Here is a 15,360-nt window from a genome sequence, read left to right as displayed (position 1 = left end):
GGGGGGTTTAGTCTGGAGAAGAGGAGGCTGAGGGGAGATCTCCTGGCCCTCTACAGCTCCCTGAAAGGAGGGTGCAGAGAGGGGAGATGAGTCTCTTGAACCAAGGAACAAGTGCTAGGACAAGAAATGGCCTCAAGCTGCGCCAGGGCAGGGTCAGACTGGCTCTTAGGAAGTATTTCTTTGCAGAAGGGGCTGTTGGGCGTTGGAATGGGCTGCCCAGGGCAGGGGGGGAGTTCCCATCCCTGGAGGGGTTGAAGAGTCGGGTTGACCCAGCGCTGAGGGATCTGGTGGAGCTGGGAACGGTCAGTGTGAGGTTAATGGTTGGACTGGAGAGGCTTCAAAGTCTTTTCCAACTGAGATGATTCTGTGATTCTGTGATTCCATATGCTTGCAATTACAAAAGGGCCTGCACTAGAGTCAGGCAGCCAGTGCTTTTCCCCTTTAATAAAAGACCTTAATTATACAGGTACAGTTTCTATGCAGCAGGCCTGCCACTGCTGCAAACACAAGTCACTTATGGAGGGAAGGAGAGGAGGAGGCAGCGGTAGCAGCTGTGTTACCAAGAGAGCACCATGGGAGAGTGCATCAGACTTAGAAGAGCTTTAAAAAATGCCCTTTCTAGTTCTTTCTCCCCGTCCTCACAGCCAGACCTGTTCACACTTCCCCACACTGCAAACAAGGGGAGATGCTGTTTGTGTGTGCAACTCCCCTGATGCTCCTCACTCATTTATTTCTACATGCACCTTTCTTCTATTGCTTTTCTAAAGCACACCATGCTGAAGAATTTAAACCCTGCATAAAGCACCAGGCCACTTGTGAACCTCACAGAGGAGCTAACTTTAACCCTGTTTTCAGAAAATCTGTCATGCAACACTTTATTTTCTCTTTAAAACATTCCTTTCTCTCTCCCAGTGCCACCGCCTTCATCCATCGTGCTTGTGCTCCTCTCTGTTCCTTTACATTTGTCACCTGCCTTTTCTTAGTCCTTATGAGTCTCTCTTCAGCCCTGTTTCCAGGACTAGAGAAATCCCCTGGCCTACTAATAATTTTAGCCTTTGTCTCCTCTCCTTCTACGCACAAAGACCCTTTGCATTTTCTTAACGTTCACCTCACATGGAATATTTCCCACAAAGTGGTTCATTAAAGCATCAGCCCATCCTTTTGAAAACACAGCATCAAAACCCAGTCACATGTCAGTACCTCTGGGTAGCCTGCTCATGGCCCCAGTGGGGCTTACAGATGTCTGTTGCACATATTTTTACCTACTTTTTATAATTAAAAATGAAGTCCCCTAAGTGGCTTAGATTAATTGCATGTCTGGCTGGCAGGTATTACTGTGTGTATTCTTGGCACAACCAGCTACTTTCCTTTTCCCTTTAAACCCATTCAGAGGAGATCTTATTAAATGAGATTCAAGATCAGAAGAAAATTTGGTGAGCATCTGAACCCATCTCCAGCGATCATCCCGTAATTCCTGGGTTTAAACTGTAGAGGGCAGGGACTGTCTCTTAATGTTCTTCTACAGTCCTGCTCTGATCCCAACAGGAGCCTTTGGATGTGATTGCAATACAAATATTATTGATTGTACTCTCTTGCTGGCTCTTTCCTCCCTTGCTACTTCCCCTGTCCTGCCTAGTCCCCTTTCTCTTCCCTGTTCTTTTTTTTCCTAGTGTCCCCTGCAGCCCTTACTTGTGTTACACACCCTTAACAACATTAGCTGGATGTTTGATGGATGCCTTCAATATGCTGCCTGTAGCCTTCTTGAGCTGTTTTCCAATTACACATCCCTCTTCTTAATTTCATCCATCAATCTTCTCTTCTCCATTAAAAAATAAACAAACACACACAGAGCTCAAAGCTGAGTATGATAGGGACAAAATGTTTCTTGTACAACTCTTGCTTCACACTGCTTTGCAGACTTCTCAATTACCAGGACACAACACCATCCATTTAAGCTCATGTGCTGATGCAGGGGGCATTAATCTGCAAAGATTCAGAAGAGAACGAGAGCAGCACACTGGGGGAAGAGCCCAGGCCCAGCCTGGGTGCATCAGATTGATGCTGAAGAGAAGCAAGATGAGGCAGAGGCTCAGAGCATCACCTGTGACTGGTCCCTTCATCTGCTGTTGACTAATCACCAATAGGGTACAGTTTGTTACAGGCAGGGCAGCTCAGATGTTGGAAGAGGGATAAAGATTCTCAGGCTGGAGGACAACCCAAGCAGCCTCACTGCTCAGATGAAACTTTAAGGTGACTTTCTCCCTGAGTTGCAGAGTAGTTTGAAAGGACGTGTTGGGTGAATGGTGAAGAAGTGTGAAAGTTAGGGAGAGGCCAGCTGACTGGGGGTTATTAGGCTGACATGTGAGTTCAGGTGCCTGTAATTTTCCTATAGCCCTGTCAAAAAGCTGCTCAGTTTACATCCTCTTTGATAACTCAGAAACAGGTAGGAACACACGGGCTTTGGTAGTTCTGGTCTGTGGTTTCAGTTCTGCCTTCCACCTGCCTGATTCAGCATGAGAACCCCATCTTTTGAAAAGTTTGCTCTGCAAGAATGATAATTTTCCAGCCTCTGGTTCAGGGCAGCCAGCCTGGCTGAGCCAGGCTTACAGGACCCTGAATGTTGGACCAATCCCAGCCCCAGGACTGTACGTCTGTAGTGTGAGACACGGACTCTGAAGATCATTATCTTCCCAGAGGGACAAATTTTACAGTTCAAAATGTCCCCTGGGAACATCCTGCCATCCAGTGTAGAGATTTTCTAGGCAAGCACCCAAAGCAAACTAGTCTCAGCTAATGGAGCCAAAAGCTTCAAGAAATACCCCCTAATCTTGGTTTGTACCATGTTTGCAAGCCTACTGTTCTGTGCTTACCCTGGGAGGACAGAGGCATGGAGAGGGGAGGAGAGAGGGGTGTGAGGGGCAGAACTGGAGCAGGGCTGCCGGCAGGTGCAGATGACTCTTAATTTCACACACCAAACCTCTCAGTGGGGTTTTTGGTTTGTTTTGCCTGCGTTTTGCTGCCTCTCTCCATCAGCCCTGAGCCACCTTGAGAAAGTCCATGCAGATTTCATGAGTTCCCTGATGCCCGGTGTGGGAGATGTGATGCTGAAGGCAGAGCAGGGAGCTTTCAATTATTGATGAGAGCGACCTCTCTTTAAACAAGGAATGCATAATTCATGGCAGCGCCGGTATTTGTGGCGATCAGCAAGGGCTCTGTCTGTGCTTTGCTGAAACCCACAGGAAGCTGCTGTCCGCTCTCCCCCCATTCCCTTGGGCCCATCTGAGCCTTGAGCCAAAACTTCAATATTTTTTAAAATTGAGACACGCCAAGATGCTGCAGCGCTTCCCCTCACTGGGCAGTCTCCTGCCTGTTTGAGATGTGCACAATAAAGTGGGAGGACAGATTCAAGGAACCACAGAAGTGGGTGGAATGGGTTATTGCTTTGGGATAAGCAGGGGTGATTACTGTGCAAACACGGCCACAACAGGACATTTCTCAGCAGCGGGACTCCTCTGACCCGAGACAGGGCTGATGTAGTACAGAAAGGACAGGGTAGATCTAAAGGACAGAGCCTGAGGGTTCACATCCAGCTGTATTTCTTGTGGGGGTGGGAAACAGAAGGGGAGAAGGGAGATTCTAGGAAGGGAAATTTTAATGATGGAACATGGAAGAGAAAGTTTCTTCCCTAAACACACAATTGGGATCTTGACCCCCGAGTAGCATGGGCAATGCAGGTCACTGTGGTCCTGTCTGAAGGTGGAAGGGTGTTCTTCTGCTGCGGGTTTTCATCGTCCCTCTGCCACAGACCTTGTGAATGGCTCGGGGCAAGCAACACCTGCCATCTGAATGAGGTGAGCACTTCCCTACTACTCGTGGGGACTGAGGGCAAGGAAAAATTAACTGAGCCCCCTGGAGAGACAAAAAGCAGAGAACTACAAATAATAAAACAATACGGGGAAGGATGGCCAGGTCTTTCCCCATGGCAGGAAGGGCAGAGCTACCAGCAGCTGTGGGGTTTCAAGGCTCAGCCCCATCTCTGTCATTTGGTGTGCTGGCTCCTGCGGGGACAACTTCCCCGGGAAGTGAGTCACAGTAAAATAGCCGCCCTTCCCAAGCCCCCACGCTTCTTCCTCAGACATAAGGAAAGGCTTCATCCTCTTTGTGCCAACTCTGATCCCTTCGCCATATGGGACTGCAGTTACTTCAGCCCAGAAACCAGGCTCATCCTTGGGGAATGCGCCATGAAGACCCCTGTCCCTCCACCACTTGTGTGAACCCAAGTCAAGCATCTTCATCTGGCCTTGATTTGTAACTGGCTCAGCACGAGAGCCTGAGAGCATCCTTATCACAGGCGTGTGGCTTGTGTCTGAGCAGCACAGAGCAGGGGAGGGTGATGCAAGGCTTGGTTTCCAAGTTAAAAAAAAAAAAAAAAAAAAAGGCAAAAAAACCCCCATCAGAAAACAAAAAAGAAACATTGATAAAGCTAATTAAACCTGCTGGCTAGGTCCCATGGGAGCCAATACTTTTGAGACAGCGCATGGCTTAGCCTGCCATCCTCAGGTAGATCAAGGGTATCCAGGCACTATCTGGGCTATCAGCAGGAACAGCGATAACCCAGTTCGGATATAGACTAGACCTTGAACTTGGCTGCAAAGCTCAGCTATGCAGGGAGCCTTCCGGAGCCTGCAAAAGGAGGTCTAAGCCAGGTTATTTATAATCAGCCCAGATCCAACTGTCCTTCACGATCGACCCATGCGACCTATCACTGCTTTCCCATCCTCCTGAGCTTTGGTGGGAGTGCACTGTGACTCAGAGGGACATGGCCCTTCGTCCCATCCCAATTTCCCTGTGCTGCAGAGCTGTAATCCAAGGGTGCCAGAGAAAGATTGGCAGCTCAGGACCAAACAGAAGCAGGAGGTGCCAGATGTCTCCTGAGAAAGTCAGCTCTCTCCTGAGAGACCTCTCTACTTGGAGTTATCCTCTCCTGAAAGGAAAGTCAGGGGCTTATTCAAATGTTGGCTCCTCTCCCCTGCTGCCAAGCTCTGGCAGAACCAAGGTCCTTTTAGACACTGATGACTATTACAGAATAATCGTTCCAAACATATCAGAGTGAATCAGCCCAATATCTGCATTACCAAAAAAAAAAAAAAAAAAAAAAAAAAAAAAAAAAAAAAAGCTTTATTTTTTTTTTCCTAAGGGGGCGAAATAATTCTAAGGAAGCAATACCAATACCGGATTGTTCCAAGGGATCTGTACATTTCATCCAGAGCTTTCCCTACTGAGTTAACAGCTGATGCCTGTTCAGCAGGAGTGGGAGCTGTCATTTTACAGGTTTCTCACAAAAGCAGAAAGGAAAAGCCCATAGTATTTGCTTCCAGAACATTTTCAAAGACAGAGAGGAATTACTTTTTCAGAGAAAAAGGCATTGGGCATTATTTGATGGATAATTACATTTCATAGGTGCTTTTTTTGGGGGAAAAAAACCCACCACGTTGATCACAAGCTCCTTGTAAAGATATGGGGCCCAAAGGCCAATGCTGTTCCTCTGGTATCAGCCGGGATGCAGAAACAGGCTTTGATCTTAGCTATGTGTCAATATGACATCAAATGCAGACCTCCAGAGGAACATACTATCACTAATGCACACTTTCGATTGATTTAGACAGCTTGTTTTCCTCCTACTTTCAAAGGCAACGTCAAAATGCTCTTCCCTGCTGGACTTCCCCGTTCCTCCTAGGGAGGGCAAAAGAAACCTAAGGAGAAGATGCTCTGGCTGACGTCACACTGCAAATGAGTGGAACAGCCAATATGCCATTTAAAACACAGCTGAAGATGTCTACTGTCTTTCCAAAAGCTGTGCAAATATTGACATTTTAATGGTTAGACATGTGTGCTGGCACCCTGAAGAATCAGAGTCCAGACCCCTCATTGCATGGAAACAACTGTGAGCAGAGGATGTGTCCAGTGTATGGGCAACATCCCCCCCTGAGTTTTAATATGGGAATGCTGGCTGGACTATGTGATCAATAAAAACATCATGCAAACAGCAAATTTGGACAGAATGTTTCCGTGGGTGGCCACTCCATAGATAACACAGAGCAGACACTGGCTAGCTCCGATGAGTTGCCACCACATCATGCAGGTGTTGGTTCCATGAGAAGCAGAAAGAGGAGAAACACCACTATGGTCTCCCTGATGGACGTTTTTGCTGTTGCAGCTCTCCGAGAGGTGTGAAATATGCTTGCTCCGTAACTAGCTGAGATGGTCCAAAATGCTAATTCTGATTTCTTCCTCTGAATAAATCATCAGCCCTCATTAGATTTGCCACTTGCTGTGCGGCATCCAAGTGTCATGCAGACACTTTTAAAAACAAACATAGAATAGAGGAATAAAGTGGCACCTAGAGAACTGTCTTTTGCAATAGATATGTTATGCTCCGCTGCTTGATTTGTACCTTAAATGCTACAGCTGATCTGTATAGCTCAGGCTCAATAAAAAGAAAAACCAGAATGAAAATTAGAGAGTCAGAAGACTACAGTGTTTATTCTCATGCCCTCTGCACGTGAAATGAAAAGGGAGGGAGCGGAGGACAGAAGGGGCAGGAGCGCAGTGCCCAGTGTCCTGCTGAGGCTGTCCTGCTGTCTTTCCATCCTAAGAGGGAGGCTGTTGACTCCAGACCAAAGGCAGGTCACATCCAAATTAGGTACCATCTGAGATCAAGAGACCCACATGGGATTCCCACCTTCTGGGAATGCCAGGGAGCAGTCAGTGCAATAACTGAAATACTTAACTTAGGCACTGGCAGCAGCTGCCAGAAGATAACCCTACGTCATGACAGAAACAAGTTTTTCTTTGTAGAAAAACTACGCAGTGGATACATTGGGATGAACAAACGGAGCTGAGGAGTGGCAAAAGCCAAATGCCCCTTTCTGATAACAATCAGGTCCTACCAGAAAGAAAAGGCGTAGGTTTTGTTTTTTGTTTTTCCATGTCTTGCACTGTTAGAATGGACGAGGCTTTTCTGTTGAGAAGGCAAGGAAGGCTGTGAGGGAATTGAGGGCAGAAAACTCAAGAGACAAGAAATAAACTCTGCTCTCTCTCTCTTAAGAGGGCATAAAGCTTGCTCTAGGGCTTGCCTCTATAGGGATTCCTCTCTGCTGTGCTCCCTAATTGCACATGAAAGTAACCTGGACTGAAAGTGGTCTTTGCACGTGGTGTCTATAAACCTTCTCTTGGGAGGGAGGCCAGCCTACGCTGTATTGTACTCGTGGGATTCTCTGTAAATTTGTGTGCTTCAGGCTGCTCAAGACCTGGATGCAATAAGGGGTTGATGGTAACTTGTCTGCTCTGCTGTCCCTTGAGCTTGGAGAGTGATCTTTGCACAAATACCCCCAAGAAAATACTGGGAGATGCCTCTCCCCAGCTCTTACATCTCTGCACTCAGGGCTGCTGGGGAGTGCTGTCTTTCCTCCCTCCCTCCCTTCCACATGCACGGGCTGCCAGTTGGCCTTGGACAGAACAACTGAGGAACAGATACTTCTGGTTGGAGGGGAAAGATGAACTAAGCTTTTTCTGAACCCTTCTCTGAACTTTGAGAGCCTTTTGAGCTCACTTCAAAGGCAGGTCAGATTGGCCTGGAACATCAGGGCAGACAAAGAGCAGTCTCTCTTTGAAACAAGAAATGGGCTGCTGCTGTAAATCTTAGAGGTGGTTCTGAATCTCTCCTGATTCTGTGGGTGAATCTGGCTCTTGTGTTGCGGATGGGAGAGGAAAGCACCCTCTGGTTATTGAAAAGCTTTCTGTGCGTTGGGTTGGTGCATAGTCTCCCCACAGCCAGCAATGATGGTAAAAGTAGTAGCTGCAGAACTAGACACTGGATCTCTAGAAACCCAGGAATACCGTAAAACAGGGGTCTGATTTGTCTTTGCCAGACAACCAGCTCCTGCCCCCCAGAGCACACTTCTGGTTGCTTTTTGCAGTCTTTGTCCTTAGCCAGATTCTGTACGTGACCGGTGAACAGTCTTTTCTCCCTTTCTGCAGTAGTTTCCTTCTTCAATTTATTATCTCTCTGTGGCTGCTGGCTGTTACCCAAATTGGGCTAACCTTAGGGTGATGTTACTAAGGCTGATCCTACCCGCTTCCTTCCCAAACTCCTGTCAGCACGCACACCCCCTGCATCTCTGGCTTGTGCCTGGCATGCTGGTCTTCTGTCAACGGTTGTCTTGTGTGTCCTCAGTGTGACGGACACCTTGGTGTTTCTGAGCCACAGCAGGACAAGGCCAAATGCACTTCTCTGGGACGAGGTTTGTGGAGGTCAACAAGCCAGGCGAGTCATTCGCAGCTCCCCACATGCACATGTGAACTACTTCCATTCCTTACCACCTCTGCAAAATATACCCTCAAAGGGCCAGCAACAGTTTCTTGGCAGGGAAGACACCCCAAAACCTCCTGGGGAGGAAGAAGAAAGAAACTGGCTTTCTAGTTCTGCTGCTGTAACTAATTTCTAGGCCATTTGTGTTTGTCCTGATGCTCAGGTCAGGACCCATGTTGGGGTTAGGAGGGAAATACCCAGTATTAGATTTTATCTCTTTAATACCTAGTATCAGATTTTATCTGTCTGGTAAGTGTGATGCAGAAGGGAGTAAAAAAGAGCAGAAATCATCCCTACTGACTATTTTACACCAGCATTTAACAGCTACAGGACTTGCTTTGACTTTCAGGGAGCTGCAATCCAAGCGTGGCTTGGCTTGCTGGACTGTGAACAAAACTTGCTGATTGAGCTTATCTACCACTGAATGGGAGCAGGTGTTGACAGGAGAGCTGCAAGGGTTCTCTGCAGCACCTCCAGAAGAGGCTCCTAGGCGGGATGAAGTGTGCAGAGCTTGTCTAGCAGGCTAATGTGACTGGGAGCGCATGTGGGGAGACTGGTAGTGATACGTGAACAGAACTGGATTTGTTCTCAAGAGGGTGAGAAAAGGAGAACGATGCATGAAGGCTCTTGGTAGTGGTAAGAGCAATTTTTAATTATCCTTTCTCAAAGAATCCTTTTGGATATATTCATCAACAAAAATCTTCTTAGCATAGAGGTCAGCAGTGATGACTGGTTCTTAGCAAAGTGCTTAGCAGTGTCCTGTGCCTCCCCTTGTAATGGAGCTGCAGATGCATATCGAGTAATAAGAGATTTGTTGTGTTTTCCTTAATGCTCCAAGAGTCCTGTTCTTACATGGAAGAAGCATCACTTCTGATGTAAAGAAAGCTCGTGTTATCATTTGATAACTGTTTGATAACATGATAACATGCTGCTGAGTGCCGTAGATTTGAGGAAAACAGGAAACGGCACAAGAGCTGCTAACCAGAATGGGAAACACACTGGGATTACTGGAGGAGCTATGGAGAAGCCTATGGGCTGCTACAGTGCAAGAGGTGTTGGTATCCCATGGTGGAGGGCAGACGTGTGAGTGAAGGCAGAGCAGGGGGCTGGATTGGAGAGGACACCCGAAATATCTAGTTGTTGAGAAAACAGAGGCGGCAAGAGGTTGACGGGAGTAGAATGGAGGAGGTGGTTCCAAGGGAAAAAAAAAAATGAAGTGGGGGTGAAATGCTGGCCAGGCTGAGGTCTGCCACTTGACAGCACTTGCCAAAACACAAATAATTTCTCCTTCCTGAAGATCTGCTGGGGGACACCTCAGCTACCTGGAGAGAAGTCCTATTGTTCCACAGAGATGAGGGAGCTGGCATGCACATCTGAGGGAGGAAAGAAACTTGCTGTGTACCTTGGAGTGGTAGGATTTTCCAGCTTGCCTCTGACTGCCCAGCCCAGCCCTGAGATACAGTTCAGCTGGGCTCGGGTTTGACTTCAGCAGATGCTGCCTGTGTGCTTTGTAGAGGTGCACAGGGATAATCAGGATTTGGTTTCTGTTTGCTTGCTAATTTGAGCCCCTGCTGTGAGATTTGGATGTTTCTGAGGATTCTATATTAGCTTTAATGATTAAAAAATTATTTCAATGCTTAGTGAAGAAGATGCATGATCTATCATTGAAGCCGCTTAGCAACAGGACTCATTAAGACATGCATTAGTACAGAAAGATACCCTTGCCCCAGCGTCCTCTTGGAATGACTATCCACTCATCTAAGCAAGATAAAGGTCTTTGCTGGCCTCCTCCGAGGCCAGAGGATAAAGCACTCAACTGTGAAACAAGATTTCTTGGTTTTTTTTCTGGCTTCAACCTAAGTTGCATAAGTATGTGGATCTGGGCAAATCATTTCACCTGCTTCAGTGCCCCTCAGTTCCTCCACAGGTAAGATAAGCACAGTGATGTATAAGCACTCTGGGGAAATGACTTTCAAGTGCCTACTAAGCTCATTAGAGAAAAAACAACCCTTGCAGTGAATAAAAAGCATCTCAGCCCCTTGACAGCAGCTTTTACTAACCACACGGTTTGCATTGCCCTCCTGAAGCCCGACATACAGTTAGCTAATTACAGGGGTGAAAAAAGATCTTCTCATAGCCCTGTACCCTGACGGTAGCCAAGTAGAGATGTTAAAAACTTGTTATCTGCCTCAAAAGAATTAATTTTAGGCAAAGCCTGGCAAAGTATTTCTGGTTACCCTTTAAGGAGAAAGAGGGCCTGCCAGTTCTGGGACAAGATCTAATTTTGCTCACAGGAACACTGTTAAATACCATGTCTGAGAGGAGGACAGTAATACTTCGTGTGTTATTCCCAGAGTCTTTCATTGAGTTTCTCAGGCAGCACAATTCTCCTTATGAGGAGAAAGTGAAGTGGGGTGGATAAAGGGAGACATTTCAGTCCACACTGTATGAGTTGAAGTGTTCCTGGCTCTTGGGCTTGCATGAAGGATGTTGAACTTCATACCTGAATGCACAATCCTTGTGTGGATCTCAGTGTGGGGTGGGGGTAAGGAAAGAGTAGATGAAAGGAAGGTGAGGGAAGAAAAATGGGTGAGGGTGAGATACTAAGGTGTGACTGAAAGTGGTTCCTGAGGGAAAGGGAGGGAACTGGAGAAGAGTTGAGGTTAATGAGACTGAGAGAGCAGGAGAAAGGAGGAGAAGGAATGAACAAGGTTGAGGGAGCAGGAGATCAAGTGGGACAGCAAGCAGGAGGCACAGTCAAAGCATCTGAGCTCTCTCTGAAGAAATTGCCTATTTTGCTTCTGCCTTTTTTTGTGTGTGATCTTGCCTTAAAATTGCAGGAATGTGGCAGCACAGCACTGGCACTCTGATTTATTAATTCCATCCCGTCCCACCAGCCCATAAAACAAAAGCATCTGTGTTTGCTCAAGAGAAGCACATGAAGGGCCTCATTCACGTCAGAGGTGGAGAGGGAAGCTGGCAGATACAGAGAAGTCATCGGCGCCTCCTTCCTTTTCACCTTTGTGTGGATCTGGGCTGCGGGAAGGGCTGTGGGACGGAAGGAACCGGGGGATGTGGTTGGATCAGGAGGGAGAAAGCTAAGATCACCCTGGCTATCCATGCGGGAGAAAGTGGAGGGGAGGACCCAAGGAACTTACTAGGCTGGACCACCTCCAGTGAGGAAGGCATCCCAGCACTGCAGAGAGGGCAAGGTCCTTTGCTGCCACTCAGGCTCCAAGGTGGCGCTTTGTGCAGTTTTCTCCTGATGAATGGCTATTGCTGTGGTCAGGGCTTTCACAGAGCCCAGCACTGTTGCCTGACCCATAGCTATGGACAAAACCATAACAATAAATTAGATCTGCCAGTCACAGGAGAAATATCCCCTTACAGCTGTCCTGTAGCACGCTTTCAGAATGAGGAAGGCTCAGGGTGAGATGAATATTAACTGTCCTGCTTTAATAACTGGGGCATGAAGGGGGAGAGGAGCCAGCAACCTCTACTCCTGCCAGGCAAGGATCAATTGTGCTGTTTCTAGCACAAAGGTACAGAGAGATTTTTGTTGGACACTGGGGACCTTCCTAAAACCTCATCTCTATCCCCTAAAGACAGTATCTTTAAGGGCCAGGCTGCCCTGCAATGCTGATGCAAGGGGAGCGTCACCTCAGAGGAAGCAGGGTCTGCAAGCTACTGCTGCATGCCTGGTCCTTGGATTTTCCTCCAAGGTCTCCCACACAAGGACTGCCGAGGAGCAATCCTGCTTTTCTAGCAAAACGCAGTTCCCATGTGCCCTGTACTCCCACACACAAACCCACCGTGAACTTAGAGAACGAGACAACATTGCTGCTCTAAAATCTTTTATCCAGAGCTGAGATTGTCTGATTGCTAACCCTGTTCAGCTCCAAGTAATCCCAGCACTTTGCTTGGCTAGAGGTTCGCTGTAATGGGAATAAATGCCCTTGCAACCATTGCCAAGGGGTAACATCCAAAGAATAGGATAATACCATTTTCTTTTGTAATGCAGCATTATTCATAAACCAGCACCACACAAAGTTGCCAGGATGCTGGCAGTCTATTAAAATCAGCACAGACAGGGGAAGCAGCAGCATAAGCACCACTAGACCAGCTCAAATCTCATCAGAACTTAACCTGAACCCACTCCAGCTGACAAAAAACAAACCTCTGAGCACTGAGTGTCAGCACACAGGCTGGAAAACACATAGTTTTTGGCTTCTGCATGGAAATGAAAATATGCCCTAGTGATCTTCACTCGAACACGTCTGTCCCCTTTTGTCCTTTGTCTCGTACATTGATCAATGTTGTGGGTTTCAGGAGGTACAAGAAATCCTATACTAAACAATTGTGAGAGGTTGAAGCCTGAAGATTTAGATCTATTTCAAATGGACTGTCCTGTCCAGTGATGAATGATCCACTATCCATCAAAATGTCTCCTCTTTTCCTGAATCCTGCACTCAGCACCAGCAGCATCTTGTAGCAGTGAGTTCAGTATGTCACTGTGCATAGCATGGGAAAATAATTTTATCATCAAATTGCTACCTTTTACATTTCCCTGAATGCAATCCAGTTCCTCTACTAACAAAAGCCATGTAGAGAAGCATTCATTCTCCCTCTTCTATGTTGTTGATTGCTTTGTTTTTCACCCCGATGTTCCTCCTCATTTGTCTCCCTGAGCTAACTAAGCCCCATCTTAACAAAACTCTCTATGTTCACCAGGCATTAGTGGGATTACCTGGAGGACGGGGACGTGAACAGCAACCAAGATCTAAAGGTCCCTGTGCTGGAGCCGTGGATCCCAGTTCTGTGTCACAGCCCTGGGAAACCGTTTCTCCTGAGGAAACTTAGCTCACATTTTATAAATTTGAGGGATTTGTGGAGTGCAATGTTTTTATCTCAGGGAGAAGGATTTCAGACAGCCCCCTGCACTGCGTGGCAGAGGAAGCCAGCAAGGCAGTTGACTGAACACTTGGGAATGTTGGCAAAGTAGATAAAACCGAGGTCTTATGGAAAGACCTTCGAGAGCATTAATGTCACATGAGAGAGTGAGCTAGAAGAGACTGCAAGTTCTTAATTATGAGCCCGCGCAGCTTAAAACTGTATGCAAGAATAAAGGACCAAGTTTTTAGAACTGTGCTGACCACGGGTCAGGGTGCAGTTTGGAGACAGACCCCAGCCTGGAGGAATCAGGGGGGTCTGACCAGTGTCCCCTTCGAAGAGCAGGCTTTAGGCAGTCATGCCTGCACCCGAGAGGAGGGTGCCAATTGCCACAGGTCTGCACTCTGTATGTATTAGTCTCATATGGTACTGGTAGGTTTTAAATCACAGTCCTGTTCAGGCTGAGCTGCTTCCCAGCAAGTGCTTCTCAGAGATGCAGGGGCCTTTCCTGGGAGACAGCCGATCTGGGGCTGTCTCAGCTCTGACGCTATCAGCTGCAGTGTCTCCCTTGTAAAGCAGGGGTAGTCATCCTGACAAACAGCTCTGTATGTGGGCAGGGAGTGCTCTTAATCACGTATGCGGAGTACTTTGAGATCTCGGGATGGGAAGCGGCGCAGAGGAGCATAATGCTTATTATTAGACAGAAAGGCCAGGAGCAAAAAGGGCAGAGCGATTCTAGACTTCTCTAGGGCCCCACAGGTGTGTGCGACCCGGCTTCCAGCCTGGCTTATTACCACCTTTTTTGGCTCCTTATTTTCTTAGGAACAATTAAATACAAGGAGGAAGTGGACAGATACCATCTTTCCTGTGTACAACCTGCAGAATAATTGCAGAGCTTTCCCAGAGCAATTTTGCATGCTTAGTAAAGGGCATCTTTGGAGCCTATCAAATATCTGGTCCCTCGTAGGCATACATATGAAGGCTTGCTGCATATATCAGGAGATCTCTTTATTGCTCCCAAATACTGGGAATAGGAAAGACAACTGGGAGTGCTGAAGAGGAAGAAGAGGCCTTGGAAGAAGCTCCAGGATGGCTCCTCACGGCAAGGACAGCAACATCACCTCCTGAGGCATCGGTGGGAAGCTGGAGTTGACTGTGCCTGTAGCATCAGCACCCCAAAGGAGAGGGGCAGTGGGGGCCAGAGCTATGGCAGCACTGAGAAAGAGGGGCGTGTGTAGGGCAGTGCTGCTGGCAGGTGATTACCGTGGTGAAGAGGGGAGGAAAGACCTCCAGGGCTACGAATCCACTCCAGGCTCCTGCCAGAAAGCTGCCTGCTAGGTACAACTTTGCTCTCAGACACTAAGCATATCTCCTGGCCTGCTGCTGAAGCAGAGGGAAGTTCCCTGCCAGAAAGCATCTCTACTGATTCTTCACAAGAAAGAAGAAAGGATGCTGGGGGCACAGGAGACACAGCCTTGGGCCATCCCGTACCACCTTGGACACTCTTCAGGGAAGATGCCATTACAGGACAACAAGCACTAGTCACAAAGACATTCCCAAACCATGGAAAGAATGTGAATTTTAAGGGCTGTGGAAGACACTGTGGAAGTATATTTCTTCCTGCATACATTTAGCTGCTCTATAGCTCTGTACAGCTCCCTAGGCAACAGTCTTCCCAAATGACACAAAGCCCAGAGGTGCAGGCGCTTCGTTCATTAACAATCCTTGCCACGGGAGCAAGTGTGCTCAGCCCGACTGCTTCACTTTCTATCCCGTGGCTGCTAAGTGTCTTGCAAGTCAGGCTGAGGCCCTTTGCTGGGGCTGCATCTCAGCTGTGCTCTGTGTCAGGTGGTTGAATTGCTTTGGGACTGCAAGGTTGCCTAAATGGTTTATCAATTATTGTACTTATTAGTAGTAGTACTACACTGAAAATGTCAAAGAAGCCAAGAGCTTTAATTTGACCTCATCTGATTCCTGAAATACCCAATACCACACACATCTACCGCTGTACATTAACTGCCCTGTGGAGTCTTAATTCAGTGAAGTCTGAAGTGCCCTGAAAGTGATACCGAAGTCGTTCCCGGGAGGGAGGGAGGGAG

The sequence above is a fragment of the Athene cunicularia genome (genome assembly GCF_003259725.1).
Source record: "Athene cunicularia isolate RWA chromosome 1 unlocalized genomic scaffold, athCun1 chr1_part1, whole genome shotgun sequence".
NCBI classification, from domain to species: Eukaryota; Metazoa; Chordata; class Aves; order Strigiformes; family Strigidae; genus Athene; species Athene cunicularia.
Note: the sequence above shows the minus strand (reverse complement) of the source record.